We start from the raw sequence: 20,639 nt of genomic DNA, 5'->3' as shown, positions 1-20,639 counted from the left end.
ACCAAAATAAACTAATCTTATCATCATAACTCCGTAACAACCCGATACAAACTACATTCAGATCAAACCCACCCTAACACCCCCTTGGCTCTAGCGGTAGACTAGGTCTCAAGATACAGTCCACAAACTTTTCTTCAAAGATGTCCATGTCGCACAAATGGTGTGACGAAGGCCGGGTCGTACGGGCAGGCACCGCACCGTGTAGCCGCCGTGGTACGACAACGCTGCCCTCATCTATTTTGACACAACGAACAACACTTGCAAGTTCCCAAATAAAGGAGTATAAAGGCATTCCCAACCTAATAACTAGAATTGTGTCCATAACATTAAATAAATTGTCATCTAGGATGAAAGATGATGTGACAAGTGAATAAATGAGGAAAGAGAATGAAATCATATCTTGCATGAGACATGGTTTCTACACAACATTCAATATATCATGTAAGATAAGTAGCATTAAATTGAAGTATGAAATAGTGATGTTTGCATTAAAAGAGTAGTGTCTAGTACTAATTTCTTGATGATGTGGAGTTTATAAAAACTACATCTAGTGTTATGGGTTAGAAATGTCCTAACATGTAACGTGTGTTGTTCTGTCTCTGAAAGCAAGGGGGTTGCTGTCGGTGTTGCCATCACCAACGAACCCCTCCAATCCAAAGCACTTCGACGGTTTGGCGAGCTCTGCAGGAAAGCTGCAGGGATTGGCTGATCAAGATACCCTTCTCCCTCACACTTTTCACACGCAGCAGCAGAGAAGAGATTCCTTTCAGAGATTCACCCATTGGCCGGCCCCTGCAATGCATCACCTATAGCCAAAAGACAGCAACTGATTAGGTTATGCGTGCGTGTCTCCTTTTATTTTATTTTATTTTGTTTTTTAATTTGGTTTGTGCCATGAATCTGACAGCTCAAGTTGAGAACCAAATCAACTATCGCCGCGTTCGAATGGACAGTAGTTATCTGACGCAGAAACAATATATAATTTATTATAATTAGTTATAAAAATTATAAAATAGATTAATATGATTTTTTAAGCAACTCTCTTATATTTTTTTTCTTCAAAAAAGTACCATTTAGCAACTTAGAAAGCATGCTCATAAAAAAAGATAATCTTAGACCAGTAACATGGAAAAGAACGTGGTCTAAGCAGGGTTTGGTTTGGAGATAGGAGCAGGAAGTAGGAGCCTCAACCTAGCTCGTTTTTCACACCATATGTCGTCCAATCAAAGTTTAGACATCCAGGGTTTGTTTTTTTAAAATAAACAAATGACATATTATAAATAAAATATAATTTATAGATACAATATTTATATATATGTTCTTAGCTATATAAGCAAAGACTAGAAACTAAAATATAATTAAAAAACCTAAAATCAATTTTAAATTTAATTTAAAAAATTAAATTTGGTTTATAAAGAGGAGTCAGACGTCTCAAGCCGTGTTCGGCTGATATGCATAAGTTAACTTATGCCCTGATACGAAAAACATAGTAATAGATTAGTACATAATTAATTGTTAATTATTAAAAAAATAAAATAGATTAATATGATTTTTTAAAACAATTTTTCTATAAAAATTTTTTGTAAAAAATACACTGTTTAGCCGTTCGAGACAGAGGGAGGTAAGCCCCGCCGAACGCGGCCTTAGACACTTCCCCGGTCGTTAGCACACTGCCTGGACTAAACTTTGTCAGGATAATTAAGTCAATCCAAGGCTGGCGCTGTGGTTTTCAATCATAATCGAGCTGAGTTGGTACGGCATGAAATTCTGAGATTGGATCATAAATTTTCAAAAAAATGGTCAACATCATTGCAACTATGCGAGCAAGTTGAGCTAGACTGTTCCACATGCTTCAGTGCAAGTATGCCATTGCTGCCACAAGTCTGGACAGAATAAGCTGAACAGTATTAGCACTAATGATAATCTGTTGGCATGAGGGAATTAATTAATCAATTAGGGAAAGAAACAGCCTGTAGATATGACAGAAGTGGATGGTACTTTGGCGTTATAAGCCATGATTTATTGTTGGGCTCCCTCGTTGTGTTAATTGGGCCGTTGACTAACCGGCCATTCCATTTCCGGGTACTATGAAAATTGTGAAGAGCTCCGCCAATAGTTTGAGATTTCCTCCTACAAGTTGATTTGTTGTAATTCTGTTTTGGTTTGAAATATCCCCTATTGGAATTTGGGTGGGTTTTCACGATTCTCCCCGTGTATTAATGCTTTGAAAATTCCCTCTGTTTATAAACATTTTAGGATAATTTAGTCTATAAGTAAAGCAATAAAAACGTGAAGAAATCAGTCGAACAAGACCGTGAGGTCCATAACGGTTGGGCCGGGCGTGGTTACGGGCTCCACGAGGCCCAAAGTATGTTGGGCCGTAACATGACCGTGCGTCCGCGGCCCACACATCTTGGGCCCGAGCGGGAATGAGACGTAGCGTGCGTGTCGCTGACACGTGGGACCCACCTGTCTGGGTCTCACCACTGCCTCCTCTGCTCGGGCCGCGCCGCCGGCCGTGTGCACCCACCCACCCCTAGGGCTCCCCCGGCTGGCCTCGCCGCGCGCGGAGGTTGTGCGAAGTGGCGCCGGAGCGCACGCCGCCGGTCACCTTGGGGGTGCGTACTGCTATCTGTGCTCTTATCCTTGTTCTCCTTCTTCTTCTTCTTCTTCTTCTTCTTCTTCTTCTTCCGGCTCCTATGTCCTGTAGCTTCTTGGGGCCTATGTTTTCTCCTTGCTTTTAGGTTTGGTTGGATCAGGCGAAAGGCTTGTGTATTTGCTGCTGGGTACCGTGGGTGCCTGCATGGATCTTGGCTGAAATGGGCTAACAATGGTTTATTGCGGTATGCAAGATATGATTGTGAATCTGTGAGGTCTGCTGTTGTTGGGATTTTTTTGGGTGGGTGGTGCAGTTGGTGGTAGTTCATATGTAATGCACTGGAGTATACTTTTGTTGTTTGTGCAACTGTATTATGCTATGTGCAATGAGCATCCGTGGGGTTCTGGAATGGAGAGAAAAAAAGGTGTGGTTTTGGAACTTGCCATCGTCATATGCTAAATATAAACTTTTTTTGTTGGTGAAATATGGTTATAAACATGTGTATTTCTGGTTTTATGCGCAGGGTTATTGTGTTTGAGTGAAGGTCCCTGACTGAGATTGGGATAATTTATCAGTCCCCAAAGATGAGAATGTCCAACAAGCGTATGAGACCAACAGTACTAGGGGCCAGCACCTATGACTTTGTCAGAAAAGAGATTATCAATGAAGAGGTCACTGATGGAAACATAATTGAGGCAAAGTATTTTCAGATGGGATGATAGGAAGGAAGAACGGTCTAGGTTAAAACACTCATAATAATAACACTCTTGGATCCAAAGCTCACGGACATTGCTCCTCAAAGCATAGCCAACCCACAGGTTAGCTCCGTCATGGTTCAGGGTAAAACTACTTTTTGAGTTACAAATGTGAAAGGCGTCTAGCGGTTCGCAACCACGGCGCAGTACTAAATTGTCCATGAAATTCACAAATCTTGCCTTGCTGCTGAATTCAGATGTTTTGATGTTGAGGCGCTGCAAACGTGGCACCTCATCAGGTTGAGCAACTCATCAGGGATGCTGCTTCCCACGTGAATACTCTAGACATACTAGTTCACGGGTCTTTTCTCTTATCTCTTATTATTTTTAAGATATATTTATATACGGTTTATAGCCTGCTATTATATCGGCTCTCGGTGAGTGCATTAGAATATTATAAAATTATTGGTGAAGGCATGCATCTGCCCAAAGCAGACCAAAAAGTACGTGCAAGTTTTCTTTAATTAAACGATATTTTATATATGGTCATTAAACTCGTTGGGCAGACCGACGAATATAATTTGTTAAGGATACTTGGCTGGTTGCTACGCCCTGGTCTTGGTCTTCTATTAATTAACGAAGTTCCCTGTGAATACTCCTTACACATCACGTGATTGCATTGATTGATTAATGGGAGACCAATTTTCTTTCGGAACCCAGCGATCGAGGTGCCGTACGTACGGATGATGGTTAAATACTCGGATTAACTTCTTATCATTTTTATATTTGGTCATAACAAATTTATCACTGGACCCATATATCACAGATATATAAGAAAAAAAATTAAATGCCCCTGTAAAAACAAACAAATTAGGTTATTTGAGCCCAACCCCAAACTCTTAAACAAAATACAAGCCATTTCCAAATTTAAAACGCGCGCATTTCTGCCCTCCCGACGGCATCTAACGATCACGTGATCCAATTTTGACAAGTCTCTATTTAATGCAAAAAATTGCAAAAACCACCTTGAATATATATCACCCCGAGTCTAAAATAAGATGATTTGGTGCAAATTCTCCCTTCTAATTTACCTTAATTTGATTTATCTCCCTTTCCCCATGAGCTAGCTTATTTTTCTTTTTGGTCGACGTGCTCTCTAACCCCATGCTGGGCAAGGTCTAACGACACGGTCACGAGATATCCCTGCTAATGGTATCCAGTTGGTCATTACATAACTATAGTTGCCCCAGTGGCGGCTAGTTCTTTAGGCAATATGATAGTATGTTCCCAAGGAAAAAAACATGTTCAGAGCATGCCCAGCAGCTCATCTGTCTTATATTTGATCGACAAAATAGATGACCAATGGTACAATAAAATGTAGTTCATCCGCCCCTTTAAAACAACCTCCTTTTTAGCCATCATCTATATATAGAGAAAGAAACTCTAACTCTTACCACTCCAAATGGGGATGCATAACTATCTCATGAGTAGTTTAACACACGCGCAATGCATGCGGGGGTTGAGAGAAGGGCGTGTATGAGTTCTTTAACTTGCATGTATGTCTTCAAAATATTATCCATTGGAAGTGAACGGATTTATTTGATAAAATTAAAAATTTTAAACATTTGATCAATAGACAGACCCTATATATTAATAAAAGAGTAAAATACATGGTTAGTTCTTAAACTTAGGAGTTGATATCATTTAGGTCCATAAACTTTTGAATTACATATCTAGTTCCTTAAACCTGCGAGTGGATATCATTTGGATCCGTAAACTTAAAAATTACACATCTAGATGTACCATCCAGGTTTAATGAATTATAGCCAGTCCATTTGAATTATGAGGGAGAAATTTGCAACATGTCATCTTATGGAGAGAATCTTAAACTCAAGGTAATATTTAGGGTGGTTTTTGCAATTTTGTCATAATTAATCAACCACAGCCAGCTGGTAGCATCTAAGCACCGCGTGATCCAATTTAACTGGTCCATTAATTAATGTATCAGCTTGCTAGTATACAGCATCGCTAGTGCTCCTACTACACATATATACAGGTTGTATCTACTGCTACCAATTCGATCAATCCAATCAACTCAAACTCAACCAATGGTAGCAACCCAAGCATGGAGTTTGTGACCGGGGCGATAAGCAGCCTGCTCCCCAAGCTGGGAGAGCTGCTGCTCAAGGAGTACAACCTGCACAAGGACATGAAGGACAAGATCGAGTCCCTCTCCGCGGAGCTCCGGCGTGCGCACGCCGTCCTCCGGATGGTCGGCGAGGTGCCATTGGAGCAGCACACCGAGCTGGTGAGGCTCTGGGCGAGCGATCTCAGGGAGGCGTCCTACGACATGGAGGACATCATCGACAGCTTCTTGCTGCTTCATGTCGACGGCGGCGGCGGCGGCGATAAGCCCGCCGACCCACGCGTGCTCCGCCGCCTCGGCAGGAAGGTGAAGCTGCTGTTCAAGAAGACCAAGCATCGGCACAACATCGCCGGTGCAATCCAAGACATGGAGAAGAAGCTCGAGGAGGTCACTGCAAGGCATGGGAGGTACTCCGCCGACAAGATCGCCAAACCTGCACGCCCAACGCCGGTCGATCCTCGCATCCTGAACATCGAGAGAATGGCGAAAGATCTTGTTGGCATCGGCGAGCCAAGGGATGAACTCATCAAAATGTTGTCGCATGACGAGAAGACGAAGACACTACACGTCGTTGGAATGGGAGGATTGGGCAAGACCACTCTTGCCACAGCAGTATATGAAAAGCTTAAACCGGATTTCCCTTGGAGTGCTTTTGTTCCAGTTGGTCAAAATCCTGATATGAAGAAAATCTTGTGGTACATTCTCACTCGTCTTGACAAGGATAAGCACATCAATCATCAAGATAAGGAGATGTTGAATGTACATGAACTTATCCTTGAACTCAAGGAATTCATCAAAGGCAAGAGGTATGAAACTATCACCAACTGTTTTTTATATCTCATCACCTACATATGTTACCGTACCTTCTTAGGCCGCGTTCAGCGAAGAGGGGAGGTAGGTTAACTTACCCGGCATGGAAAACGTAGTAATAGAATAGTATATGATTAATTAATTAGTAATTATTAAAAAAATTATAAAATAGAATAATATGATTTTTTAAAACAACTTTTCTATAGAATTTTTTTTGTAAAAAATACACCATTTAGTATGCGGAAAACGAGAGGACTTAGTTAACTTATCCCATGGCCGAGTGCGACCTTAAACATTATGCTAGGAATAAATATTTGTGTTGCATACAACCACATCTAAGGCCATTTAGATTATGTAATCAAATTCCTTATTTGACTATATTTTTTTTCATATTTTTGGTTACGCCATACTACGTTCTACTCTTCTTTTAGTTCTCAATCCTAAATCAATGCTTAAAATTATTTAATTTTCATTCGGATTTCACATATTTACAGATTGAAGTGAGTCCTTTATTTTACATCAGAGTTTGTATTGTAACAAGGTTACTTACTTTATCATATTTTTGTTAAAAACTTTAATTAATCCAAATTGTGGTGCAAGGCTTCTTTTATTCTCTTTAATTTTTGTTCTTGATTTTGTAGTTATTGTTTTATTTTTACTTTGGAGTTTATATTGTAATCAAATTAATTATTTTATTATATTTTTATTTGAGATGTAATTAGTCCATATTGTGTTCTATACTTTTGTATGGACTTTTCTTTTAGTGAACTTATTTTTTAATCTAAATTTTATATATTGTAAACTGTATTCCTTACTTGTACTTTTTTTTTGCTTTTTCATCAATTAATGAGTGAATTTCTAGCCTTTTCAATTTATATGAGAAATTCTTGCCTTTGGTTTCGAGGATTAGTTGCTCACTTTTGCTTATGCTTATAAACTAAAATTTGAATTTTTAACTTTAAATTTGGAGTTGATTTGACAGATTTTTTTTTATCGTAGTTTACTTTTCATTCTTGGCTTTTAGATCGGAAGAACATGTATATAAGATTTATTCATAAATTATCTTTCGTTTGCAAATATACTATTTGCCTTTTTTCCTTAAAAAAAACAAATGATCAATCCCTCCCCCCTATTCCAAATTTTATGGTAAAAGTTTTAGTGTACTTCTGAATTTTTACTGTAATCAAATTACTTAATTAGTATATTTTTAACTCAAATTTCAATTAGTCTATACTACCAGGAATCTGTCATCTATCTGTGTACGTGCAGGGGCCGGTACTTATTTTGCTGATATGGTACATCTCAAAACATATGTATAAATATGACTTTGTAATCAATATGTGAAAAGTTAAATATCCTAAAAGCAAAATTTCACCTTGGACAATTTATTTGCGAAAATGTATGTCTATTTAAATTGCACATAAAAAAATCTGGTCAAATTTTCATTGTAAATATAGATTCCTTTGTTATAAGAGCAGCTAAGCCTTATTTGGCCACTACAGGAGCAACTGTTCATGGTCATTATGGAGAAATCCTTTACAAAGGGGATAGGTTTGTTACGTTTATATGTGAAAAAACGAGATCTAGTGACATAACGCAAGGTCTTTCAAAAGTAAAACAAATCTTCGAAGCGTGCTCAATTAATTCACTATCGCCGAATCTCGAAAGGATGAATAGTCCCACATTGGTTGTGGAGGGACAAAAGACCGAGGATATAAGTGAGGGAGCCCCTCACCTCAATGACTAGCTTTTGAGGTGGGAAAGACCCTTTATGATCCTCAATTAGTATCAGAGTCTGGCTAGTTTAACATCTCTGGCCCGATAGACACAGTGTGTGAAGGCCTGATGGACCGTAGGGTGCCTGCGGGGATACGGAGCCTATATACCTGATAGATTGTGGGTTGGTGATAGTATACCTGATAGACCATGGGTTGGTGATAGACCGGATACGGTGAAGGACACCAATGTATGAAGGAGAAGATTGTTGAATAGTCCCACATTGGTTGTGGAGGGGCAGCCGCCACAATAAGAAAGAAGCAAGCGAAACAGCGGTTGGTGATAGACCGGATACGGTGAAGGACACCAATGTATGAAGTATGAAGGAGAAGATTGTTGAATAGTCACACATTGGTTGTGGAGGGGCAAAGGACCTAGGATATATAAGTGGGGGAGCCCCTCACCTCAATGGCTAGCTTTTGAGATGGGAAAGGCTATTTACGATACTATTTAGGCTGATTACAATATTTTATATATGCAACCAACAGACCTGAATCATACCAACGCAATGGTTAAGGTTTTCTGCATATGCTATTTCTACTCAATCTTAGCCGTACGATCCATTTTTATGTAGATTTAACGACTAAAATGTTATCTTTTCTCTGATTAATGCGGGAATTTTTATAATTTTTATTTATGTGGGAATTTCTAGTATTTTTAACTCCTAGATTAATGTGGGGGCTCATAGTACAACCTCGATCAATGTAGTATATATAAAGATAAGTCGAATAGAATTTGGCCTTGAAGCTCTTTAATGTTTGGTTGGTCATAATTGATTGTGAAATCTCACATTTTGAAACTAAATTACCTATATTTAGTATGGGTTGAGAAGACTAAAACGACTTATATTTAGAATTAGAGGTAACTAATGCAATGCTAATTAATTGCAACATCTCACATTTTATGCATATTTCTGTCTTATATCAGCATTAATTATTGTTGCTTCACTATGAAAAGAAAAATACTTCTTGCTGGTGACTCGATCATATTTTTGTAATAATTGGGGTTCTTATACAGTTCTTCTATTGTCCTAGGTTTCTCATTGTTATTGATGACGTATGGGAAAAGTCGTCATGGGAATTACTTGAAAAGGTGCTACAATATAATGAGTGTGGAAGTAGAGTAATTGTAACTACTCGTAATTCTAAAGTTGCCACAATTGCCAGTGATGTGTACAACATGAAACCACTTTCTCATGAGAACTCTAAAGAATTACTGTATACAAGAATAGCTGGTGGTGAAGGCAGTTCATCAGCTGAGGCATGTGACAAAATTTTGAAGAAATGTGCTGGTGTGCCATTAGCTATCATTACGATAGCAAGCTTGTTGGCTACTAGACCTGGTCAGGACTGGTTTGAGGTGTACAATGCTATTGGTTTTGGAGAAGAAGACAATGATGAAGTGGCAAACACTATAAGCATATTATCTTTTAGCTACTATGATCTACCTTCGCATCTGAAGACTTGTTTGCTCTATCTAAGCATGTTTCCTGAAGATTATGAAATTAAGAAAAATATTTTGATATGGAGGTGGATAGCCGAAGGTTTTGTACAAAGAAAAAATACAGGATTATATGAGCTTGGGGAGAGTTATTTCAATGAGCTGATAAATAGAAGCATGATCCAACCAATTGAGAATGAAGATCGAGGGTATATATATGGTTGTCCTGTTCATGACATGGTGCTCCATTTAGCCCGTTCATTGTCGAGTGAACAAAACTTTGTCACTGTATTGGACAATGATGAGCAGCGGAAACTTAAGAGCAGCAATGCTCGTAGGTTTGCCATGCACCGTACGACTATCAACAGCTATCAATCTGTTGATATGGATGTGAACAAAGTGAGGACCTTTGTTGCCGTTGGCTGCAAACGCGGTAAAGGCAATAATCTGGCACCACCAACATTCCAAGTTTTACGTGTGTTAGACTTGGAAAGATGCGATCGATGATATGGCAGATTACATAGAAAGTAGTCTGAAGCATGTTGGAAGGTTGTGTCACTTGAGGTACCTCCGCCTTGATTCATACTCACATTTTGTTAAGCTCCCTAAGGAGTTATGTGATCTCAGGCTTCTAAAGGTACTGGAGTTGGATTCGCATAGCGTAATAGATGAGCTGGGTCTCCTGCAACAGCTGTTGTGTCTACGTATTACTCACCGATTGCAAATGGTGCCAGCTGGTTTGATCCGGAAACTGACGTTGCTACAAGAGCTATACATATATATTATCCATGAGGAGTCTGTAAGGCGGTTTGTGAAGGAGCTGGGCAACCTCAGAGAACTGAGGGTGCTCGAGGCTGTCCTTTATGATGCACTGGCAGAAGAGGACACAAGGAGAGATCTTCTACAGTCCATTTCTTGTCTAAATAAGCTCCACACTATGAGTATATATGGCAGTGAACAAAGGGAAGGCACCAGCCCTGTCCTGTCATCGGCTATGGCAGCTGTCATTGCCAGGTGTGAAGTTCTTTAGTTTACCTGCGTGGATTAACTCATCGACCCTTGGTTGCCTCTCTCATCTAGAGCTGAGAGTGCATGTTGTGAAAGAGCAGGCCATGGAAACACTTGGAAGCCTCCCGATGCTGTTACCTCGAACTGGATTCCGAATATACCAGATTGGTAACCATTAAGAAGCCTGCTGATGGTGACTACTTCCAAAAGTTGAGATTATTTATAACTCCTAGTTCATTTGTCCGATTTGATATGCATGGTTGCGAGTCCAGCAGTGGAGCATCTACCATCATGCCAATCCTTGAATCCCTTCTCTTCAGAGTCGATGTGCGTTTCCTAAAAGATGCAGACCTATCTGATGGTTTTGACGGCCTGCTTGTTGGCTTCAATGCCTTCGGAACAACTTCGCTCAGGAAGGTGACTGCTATGATCAGCTGCAATGATGCCTTTGCTGCGGAAGTGCAGGAAGCAGAGGAGGCATTGGAGCACGCAGCAAACAACCATCCCAACCGTCCAATCCTAAAAACTAATAAGGACCAGGTGACCACAAGGTACGTATGTACTGGGTCATTTCCATCGCTTGAATTTTTAGCTACCGTGTCTAGTAGTAAAGTAATCGTGTGATTCCCTTAGCTTAGCTAATGCTGGTTTTTGCCCTACTTATTAACCTGATCTTAATTTTTCTTGTGCATTCTTCAGCCAACAAGCAAGTCTTATGGAAAAGATTTCAATATATCAGTCTATCCATCGTCAAATCATCATAATCGTTACCTTAGTTTCCTTTGGTTGTTGAACAAACCATGCTTGGAGAAGCTTATAGTGAACATATATGTGTCCAAGGATGGTAAGGTTGGGGATGTGGATGAAGCTGTGGCAGCTGCGAGGAATGTAGTCGACCATCATATCAACCGTCCAACACTTGAGATAAATAGAATTGCATATGCTCCCCAAGCCTACTTTTAATAGGAAGCAAGCCAAACCAGGAGAGGAAATAGAAAATATGCATTTACAAATTTTACCAGTGGTTTTTTTCTATTTTTGTAAGGATGTCAATTGAATAATACTTCTAGTATTTTTTTTCTGTTAGTTTTATAACAATACTTTAAACCATCGATGAGATAAAATTGCAATTGTCTCAATGAAAAAAAAATCCCGGGGAAAGACGAAGTGCCCTACAATATCTGGCAAGTTCCCTAGAACAAAGTGGCACTAGGGAACAAATAAAACCACAGGAGACGAGGTGATCTTTCGTAGTGGTTCGGAATTATTTTGTTTCTGAAGATAAGATGCTTTTCTGACCAATTTCAACTCATGAACAGTATGTCTCTTCTTCTCGTTCCATCGTACCGAAGGGAAGCCCAACTGATTGGTAGCACCAATCATCAAATTCTGAATCATATTTGCTTTTTTAATTAAAAAAATGCATACGAAAGTGCTATATTTTGTTTCATTTGGTCATAACCATTTCCATGATACATACGGTGGTTAACCACTAAAACTATACCTCCTAACATAGCGTTATTTTTTGACTGTTTCTAGGTCCGCGTTCGGCGGGAGGACTTATGCCCTAGCACGAAAAGCTTAGTAATAGATTAGTACATGATTAATTAATTATTAATTATTAAAAAGATATAAAATAGATTAATATGATTTTTTAAAAACAACTTTCCTATAGAAAATTTTTACAAAAAATACACCGTTTAGCAGTTTAGGAAGCGTGCGCGCGGAAAAAGAGGGGACTTAGTTAACTAACCGGTGGTGCCGGTTAGTGGCCTAGGTCCTGAAGTTAATGGAGTTGCAAATTGGTCATTTATAGGTTAAGGTTGGTACAATGATCACATAATATTAAGGGGTGACAAAGAATTCGAGCACCGGATTTGTAGCTTTGTTTGAAGTTGGTGTTGGTAGGATGTCCAAATCTGAATTCAAAAGTCCCTAATCAATTTCATAGATCATCCAACCATTACATGCACAAACTCTCCTTTCTTTTGTCCATTCAAATGGTTCTACAATTGACAATACACATAATATATCACAACTTATGATACATCATCTTTTGTTAGATAGGATGTGAATGTATAATATAGCCATAGTCATCAACAAGGTTGAAAAACATCAAGAAAAAAGGGGGGAAATCTTCACGCTAAACGAATAGGAGCGTGTAACGTGTAAACTGGTTGGTCTTCCACAATATCTAATCAAACTCAGAGTGAACTGTTATCAAAATAACCAAAAATTTGTAAATATTGCCAATTTCGATCCCTCCCACCAAAACAAAAGCAAATGAAAACGTAATAACTGGTGCAACTATCATCAGCGAAATCAGGTAGTGCAAAACTAAAAATATATAAAATGTACAGTAGCAATCAGTCAATATTACCGCTCGAGAGTAAAGATTGAATATACAATATATTCAAATATTTGTCGTATTATTTTCTATTTTTACCTTAAATTAGTACCAAGTATACCCTGTTTGGAGTCACAACTATAGGTTTCCGTGATTTAATCATTCTAAAATTTGTAATTGACAAAATCAAGTCATATTCCTAATCTGAAGCCTCAATTTTTTTTCGGTTTCACACTCAAAAAATATTGAGTTGTATATACACGGTGTAAAAGATGATTTATAAGTATTGTGACTTATATGAAGGATCATTCGCATGATGATTTATAAGTTAATGCATTATAACTTTATTTTATTTTATATATGTGGTTCTTATATACAAATTAGAACTTAGGCCGTGTTTAGGGTAAGGGGATAAGTTAACTTATCCCTGTCACGGAAAACGTAGTAATATATTAGTGTATGATTAATTAACTATTAATTGTTAAAAAATAAAAAATATATTAATATGATTTTTTTTCAAACCTTTCATAGACAATTTTTGCAAAAAGATACACCATTTAGTAGTTCGGGAAGCGTGCGCAAAAAAAAAGAGGGGCATAAGTATTAAGTTCGCCATAGATAGATTTTCTTGTTGGCTCCGCCACCGGTCACGAACATCTCCCTGACCTACCTGCAACCTAAAATGGTCCGTAAATGCGTTCACAGTCACAGATATAGATAACAGCCAGCAAAGTGAAGTGAATACCTAGTTGAACCGCTTTAACGGTTTGATAACAATTTCTGGCAGAGGGTTGGCGATGTGGCTACAAAAGTAAACAGGAGGATTAGTATTTTTTGGAGATTAAGTACTAATGTTAACTTGAAACATGGCTAGCGGCTATGTTCGTCGAGACTCACTAGTATTACCTCCGTTTAATAATGTAAGACTTTTTATCATTAAATAAATCGTTTAATAATGTAAGACTTTTTATTATTAATTAAATTTATATAGATGGTAATAAATCTAAGTATATATTGGTATATAAATAAATCTAGGCGTAGCTAAATCATCTTATGATATAAAGCAGATGAAGTATTTTTGTTTAGTTTTGATGGCTGATACAAGATCGATCGAGTAATAGTTTAGGACCGAATGATCAATTAATATCCATATGAGAACAGTCCTTTTAGACCAGTGTGAATTGAAGTCCCACGATTCTATAAAAAAAAAGATTACAGTTGACAAATGCTTCTGCCGTCCATCTTCAAGACTATATAATTAATAAAATTCAAAAAGGAAAATTATAAAGGGCCCCTAATTCCTTATTAATTGACTTTTAGATTACTAAAAATATGTATATAAAAGATTTATTCACCCATTATTTTTTATTTGCAAATATACCGTTTGGCTTTTTCCATTAAAAAACCAAACAATCACCCCTGTACTTCTTAAAAAAATGACACTTATTTTTTATTCGAGAAAGTATACAACAACGAAAAATTGAAATTAATTAATATTACATAATTTGCCCTTGCATATTCACTTATTCAGACATTTGGATATCAATGCAAAACACTAATGGAGCTGCAGTTTAAGTTGCTATGGTGAGACAACAATCTCTTTGAGCTCAGAGGCGATGCTGCCTTCACCTTGGGAAGCCGATAGAGCAGCAGTGCTTTCGCCCTCCTTGTGATCGACAGGCTCAAAGCCATGGGAATCTGATGAACTGGTGGTGGTGGCATTGTTTTCTCTGACCTGAACCCCCTTGTGCTGGCGAACCTGATGTCTCCTCTGAAGCCTATCCGGGAATGTCTCCATTCCTGCGTGCGACAGCAGGAGCCGCACGTAGGAGAGGTACTCCACGCCTGTTCCAAGGCTCTTTGCGTGCAGGTATCCTCTGCATCTACCGGCAGAGAAGCAGAGCAAGTGGCGGATTTAGCCAATGAGATTAGGGGGGTTTAAATACTTTAGATAGAGTTTCAGTCCCTTCTATTAATCTTTGCTATAAAATTTTAAGAGGGTCTTCATGGGGCTCTAATGAATTTAACGGGGGTAGCGGGGGCTCGAGCCCCCGCCGCCCCCATGTTGGATCTGCCACTATGAGCAACTCCACTCACACATCTCTTACAACAGTCCACATCTTCTCCTCATCACCTATTGACCCCTCAACCCTTGTGCAAGCCGCCAGGCGTCATGGATAAAAGAATCCTTTTTGGGCTTCACCTTGTCGAGCACAAGCTTCGTGAGCTGTTTTTCATCGTCGATTATATGGAGGTTCTTCTCAGCTTGTACCATGTCCTTGAGTTCTTTGGAGGCGATTTTGAAGAGGTTATTCTTTCCGCTGCCGGCCATCAGCATCTTAGGATTAGCAAACAATAGGTGTGCCATGTAGTTGGAGATGGATCTTCCCATGTCTCTGCAAGGATAAATTTAATGACTTGACACTTTCTTCGTTGGCCAATTATTTATGTCTCTGCGAGCGCCGTCAATTGTTTCATCTTCATCGCTCTTATGGTAGCAGAAATCAGTGGCCACATGCCAGAGAAGGACAGCCTCATCGAATGGTTTTTGCAGGCTCCATCCTAGAAGCCCATCACATCCATTGCGCTCAAGTGCCCACCAGCCCATATTGTCGTTGAAATTCATGTAGCTCTCAGCATCATGGATGTACTCTTTCCATCCCTTTTTCAGGTGGTTGAAGACCAACTGGGGGGCCCCGTTCGGCCTTATCTTTTCCGTTTTTCTCGTGCACGTTTTCTGAACCGCTAAACAGTGTATTTTTTACAAAAGTTTTTTATAGAAAAGTTATTTTAAAAAATCATATTTATCTATTTTATATTTTTTTATAATTAATAATTAATTAATTATGTACTGATCTATTACTACGTTTTTCGTGCCAGGACATAAGTAACTTATACCCAACTCCCGAACGCAGCCTGGGTCACGTCCATGAGGTCCTCGCAGGTTTCAGACACCAGTACTGGTCAACTAAGGCCTTGTTTAGCTCCTAAATTTTTTTCCAAAAACATCACATCTAATCTTTGGATACCTAAATAAAGCATTAAACATAGATAAATCAAAAAACTAATTGCACAGTTACGGAAGAAATCTTGAGACAAATCTTTTGAACCTAATTAGTACATGATTAGCCATAAGTGCTACAGCAGCCAACATGTGCTAATGATATATTAATTAGGCTCAAAAAGTCCGTCTTGTTGTTTCCAGGCTAGCCGTGAAATTCGTTTTTTCATTCGTATCCGAAAACCTCTTCCGACATCCGGTCAAATATTTGACGTGACACTTCTTCAAAAAAAAAATTCAAACTAAACGGCGCCTAAGTCCTTGCATTGTAAGCATTGCATGGTTCTCATCAACCATTTGTGCGTTTCTTTGTGGGCAAAGAATCCTATGAGGCTTTGCTGTGGGGCAGTGTCATGCAACTCAAGCATGCTGAGCAATACTATTATCAATCCAGAAATGATGTGTAGCAGAAGGGTGCCATACACCATCAGGAATGTCACAATGACATCGTTATGGCTATAAGACTGTTTGTGGCAACTGTGCAGAAGGCCAATGGCTGGGATGGCCAGTGCCAGAGTTAGAGGCCATGTTAGCCCACAGCAGAAAAGAGGCCACAGATGCATCTTTGGCTCTGAACTTATTTCTGGTGTAGAGAAGATTGAAGATGTTGGAGAGACCATCTCGTATAACATAATAAGAAAAAGGCCAGCCATTTGACCAGAGGAATTTCAGGTTCTCGAGCCGAACAGAATAGGGATGGGTAGAATCCACAAACAGCTCACTGGGCAGATGGAGTTCATTCAAGGTTAAATTCATATCCTCCATGCTAAGTAAATTGCCATGAGGATACTGAACAGGTGGTTTCTGAATAAGCGAAGCCCTAGCATCTCTGATGAATGATTCAAGCTGCTCTTCACTGCTTTCATCCTTAGCCCTCTTGTCATGATATTTTGATCTGGCTAGGCTATGAAAGCTTGCAGCCTTCAGAGCCATGGGCTTCTCAAAGCATTTGACAATCCCAACGATAAAGAGCAATATCTCGGCAACAGATAGCCTCCTATCAGTTGACGATGACCATGACTTGCAAAACACGTAGAGGGCTACCGTGATCTGATCGTGAATATATAATTTCAGTTAGCCAAAAATTGAATTAACCCTATAGAACAGCAATGTCTCATGACAGATCGTTTTAACCAAAGAAGAATATGTAATAAGGTGCTATAATTAATGCAATAAAATGTTACACTAAAAATAACATTCATGTTCTCAATTAGAAACTGCCTATTACTATTAATTAACTGCTACATCGTTCCACAAAACTATATATTTCGCCAGCAATGGAATTAAACCAACAGACAGACATGCCCGATTAAAAGAACATGAGTACATATGAATATACAAATTAATCCAAGTAATTAGATCGAGTTAAGCAGTTGATATTAGAAGATCAAGGAGATGATCTATAAATTTTGATGATGAACAATTGGTGATTTGTGTTTATGAATAAGTGTTTTTTGATAAGCTGACCCAGGTATACGGGTGGTTAGACCGCTGGGACACTTGCGGTCAAACTGCTAGGCCTGACCGACTGTTTTGGTTTTGAATGATCTTTTTGGTCTCGCATTTGTTCTTTATGGATTTAACTTCTAGATGGTTTCTATATGCATGGGTACTGTTGTTATGGTAATATGAGTCAAGTTGGGTGAACTTGTACTCATGAGAGCATCGCCAGTGATGGATCAGAGTTGGCTAGAGAGTAGTTGACGCCCAGGAATCATAAAATCATGTGTGATACTAAACGCTAGAGGATAATGCACGTGGTGATGAAGTTTTCATATGACATATGTAAGAGGGATTGTGTGCATATGAAAGTTGAATTTGGAAAGGAGTTCGGATATGGGAAGATTATTTGCGTTAGAGATAAAGATATGTTGGATTTGGTTAAGGATAGGTCTCCCATAAGATTGTGAGTTCTAATTCATGCTAGATACATAGGCTTTGCAGAGCCATGTTGAGGGTATAAATAGGTACCAAGAGTTATGCGCCTGATGTGCCTTTTGTGAGTTTTGATGAGAGAAAATAGGGTTTTAGCCTACGTTTTGATTAGATTGAAAGTTTTGAGAGGAGTGATGTTGGTGCACTTTGTAAACACTAGTCGATAAATAAAAGTCGAGAGTTTTAATCTACATCTTCGAGTTTTGTCAACCAATATTTTTACAGGATCTCGATGGTCTAACAGGTAGCAAGGTGACGTTCTGGCCGGAGGGTGAGTAGCGGTCCAACCGGAGTATAACTGACGGTCAGACCAGTGCCTAGTGGGCGGTCAGGTCGTTGACTAGTGAGCTCACAGACTAGCAGCATACAAAGATTTTGGTAAGTCTTTAATTTGAGATAAATCTTTTAGTTCTATAAATAGATTTGGATTTATGATAAATATGTCATTCACTCTTCTCTGATAGGTGTGTTAAACTTTGTTTTCATCCTGCGATATTGAAATCAGTGATCATAGCATAGTATACCGTACCTGTGACACAGAGGTTAGGATGTGGCGCCTCCTTATCTTCCATGTTGTAGGCGGTGATGAACATCTGGCCACCGAGATGGATGAGCAGGACCGGCGCCCACACCACCTCCAGCTCCTGGCTGCCGCCATTGCCGTGCTTCCTCTGGCGGTTGAAGAGCGTGGCCAGGGCGTAGATGGCGAGGGCGTCACTGCCCAGGTAGGAGAGCCAGATGAACACCCTGAACCATGGAGGGATGCGGGACTTGCGCCAGGCGCCGAAGACGGCGAGGAAGAACTGGACGCCGAGGCTGGAGAGGACGAGCACCCGCAGCTGCCACTCCTCCCACCATCGCACCGCGCTCGACAAACCCATCTCCAACTGCAAGTGATAGATTTGAGTTTGCGTTAACTCTCTTAATTTGTCTATGGTTTGGATCTCTCTTGATTACTCTCTCTCTTATTTATATATGTATGTATATGCATGGTGTGGGCTAAGTGCATGTGCTCCTCGTGTATATTGTCCATATTTATTTAAAAGAGCAATTTTACGGTACTTTAGTAGGCATCGAGAGGTACTAAAATTTTAGCGTAAAATTTGTTACCTAGTATCTAGGTATCAAGAGGTACCGAAAATTTACGCTAAAAATTTGGTACCTCATGGTACTTTTTCCAGGTCGGTAAAATTGCTCTTGTTTAAAACTTAATCATGGCTAGTGCCTTTTCTTTTAATTAAACACGGTTGACTTTTAGATCTACGTTCATCTTATTCATATAAAAAATTGTCCACATTTGTTTAAAACTTAATCGTGGCTAGTGCCTTTTCTTTTAATTAACACAGTTGACTTTTAGATCTATGTTTGATCGTTCGCCTTATTTATAGAAAAATAAATAGTTATAAATTTTGTTATGATTTGATTTATTACTAAAGTAACTTTAAGTATGATTTATAATTTTGTATATTTGTATAAAAATTTTAAATAAGACGTAGGTCAGATCTAAAAGCCATCCGCATCAATTAAAAAACGGAGGAGTATTAAAAGTATGAGGGTTTGCAAAATGAGTTTTGTTTAATGCAAATTGCCGTTTTGGAATCTCCATGAGTCCGAATTAGCAGGGTTTTTTTCTAAAAAAAAATAATTTAGGGACTCGATTGAGAGAGAGCCATCCTTGAATATGTAAAACCTAACTGCTCTACAGCAACTGGGTTGCACGTACAGTCACATGCATCACGTTGCATCCTAGCATGATTAACTGTTGTGCTAATAACTAATTATTGAAGAAAGAAAGAAAATATGCCTGCAAAGCTAAATGGGCGGCACCTCAACTAGTTAGATTAATTGTGGGGGAATTATTTTATCCAGGTTAAGTTATATATCTAGACCTGACATAGATAGGTGCATGTGTATACGCGTATAGCTAGCAGTGAATGTGTACACGTGGATTATGAGAGTTTTTTTTACGATGTGTACTTATACAAGAACCTACTACGTATATGTTCGTACTGGGTTTTACAGGGGAGAAAAAAAAATAAATACCAGCAGCTAGTCTTCAAGGTCAATTTAATTATTCCAGAGTTTGATCGTAGTCTTCCAGAAGTTCAAGTTCTTTAATCTAGCTCTAGCCTCCGATCGATCGATATATTTGCCTATTCCTTTTGCCTACTCTCCCTTCTTGCAGCTAGCTGTTGACAAGTACGAGGTATTTGCAGATGAGTCTTCTTTAATACAACTGCCATTTTGGAATCTCCATAAGTCTTAATTAGCAAATTTTTATAAACTTAATTTTGAGACCCGATTGAGAGGAAGTCATCTTGAATATATTGTCAAATCTAACTGCTCGGTTGCACAGTCACATGCAGTGCCAGAACAAGGAATAAAAGGTAGATTGGGTGGATTTCGACACGAACAAATGAATGTAAACGATGGTTTCCAAATTAAGGTGTAGAATATCACATATTATATATATTACTTTAGTTAACTTATCATGGTGTGGAAAACGTAGTAATAAATTAGTACATAATTAATTAATTACTAATTATTAAAAAAATATAAAATGGATTAATATGATTTTTTTAAAACAACTTTTCTATAAAATTTTTTTGTAAAAAATAAACCGTTTATTAGTTCGGGAAGCGTGCGAGCGAAAAACGGAAAGGTAAGTCAACTTAGAGGGAAGGGCCAAACGCGGCCTAAGTGCTCTTGTATTGTTTGAGCCGTATATATTTTTCGCGGATAGAGGCTGGATTAATGAAATTCATTATTATAATTTTTTTGTTATTTGTGTATTACTCGCGGTTTAAAACCCAATACCATAT

The 20,639-nt window shown here is 38.8% G+C and overlaps 1 pseudogene; it reads left to right on the top strand.

Annotated features, from left to right (window-relative positions):
• The first annotated feature begins 5,419 nt into the window (after positions 1–5,419).
• Positions 5,420–11,437, top strand: LOC102716437 (annotated as a pseudogene).
• The last annotated feature ends 9,202 nt before the right edge of the window (positions 11,438–20,639 follow it).

The sequence above is a fragment of the Oryza brachyantha genome, chromosome 8, assembly GCF_000231095.2.
Source record: "Oryza brachyantha chromosome 8, ObraRS2, whole genome shotgun sequence".
NCBI classification, from domain to species: Eukaryota; Viridiplantae; Streptophyta; class Magnoliopsida; order Poales; family Poaceae; genus Oryza; species Oryza brachyantha.
The sequence above is the reverse complement of the archived record's forward strand: the minus strand, read 5'-3'. Positions and strand labels throughout refer to the sequence as shown.